The following is an 823-nucleotide window of genomic DNA, read 5'->3' as shown; positions in this document are numbered from 1 at the left end:
CGCTGGCGGGCCCGAAGGCGGGAAAACGAGCAAGTCATCCCTAGTACCCTGTTCGACGGGGAGGATCGCACAAGCGTGGAGGAGGTGTCGAATAATCCTCACTCCGGCCTTACGGTGGCCGAAGCTGCGGCTGCCCTTGAGGCCGATGTCGCCGCGCGGTAGTGGGGGAATGGTTGAAATGTACGAATTGGGAATAAGATGTGAACCCAACGGGTGGATAGGAAAGGAAAGGAAAGGAGATAAAATAATAAAAGAATAAGGTGCAGATATGCACGGTTTGAGGAGAAATACGGCACACCGCGCCAAAAAACACCCTCGCGGGTAAACGGTGTGGTGGGAGAGGAGAGGTTGTATTCTTAAGAAAACCTGAATAAAACCTTGTATATATAAAAAAAAAAAAAAAAAAAGCCAGTTATCCCTGTGGTAACTTTTCTGACACCTCTTGCTAAAAACTCGTTATACCAAAAGGATCGTAAGGCCAAGCTTTCGCTGTCCCGGCGTGTACTGAACGTTAGGATCAAACCAGCTTTTGTCCTTATGCTCAACGGGTGGTTTCTGTCCACTCTGAGCTGACCTTTGGACACCTCCGTTATCGTTTTGGAGATGTACCGCCCCAGTCAAACTCCGCACCCTGGCACTGTCCATGACGTGGACCGAGAGGTTTATTCAGATGTCTTCGAGCCAAGCGGCACCAGAAACCGGAGAAGCGAAGGCGATCGGCGCAAACGGTCGAACGGCGACAGAACACGCGGGACGGACCGACGTGCGCACGCTTGTAACCCTTGCGGGCCACGGCGGCGGTCGGCGCCCGGTGACGACGCGC

At 53.2% G+C, this 823-nt stretch overlaps 1 pseudogene; it reads right to left on the bottom strand.

The window, feature by feature from the left end:
- Nucleotides 1–304: 304 nt before the first annotated feature.
- The window catches only part of LOC125773079 (large subunit ribosomal RNA), a 3,648-nt pseudogene continuing 3,129 nt past the window's right edge, over nt 305–823 (bottom strand).

The sequence above is a fragment of the Anopheles funestus genome (assembly GCF_943734845.2).
Source record: "Anopheles funestus chromosome X unlocalized genomic scaffold, idAnoFuneDA-416_04 X_unloc_21, whole genome shotgun sequence".
Classification (NCBI taxonomy): domain Eukaryota; kingdom Metazoa; phylum Arthropoda; class Insecta; order Diptera; family Culicidae; genus Anopheles; species Anopheles funestus.
Note: the sequence above shows the minus strand (reverse complement) of the source record. Positions and strands in the feature narration are given on the sequence as shown.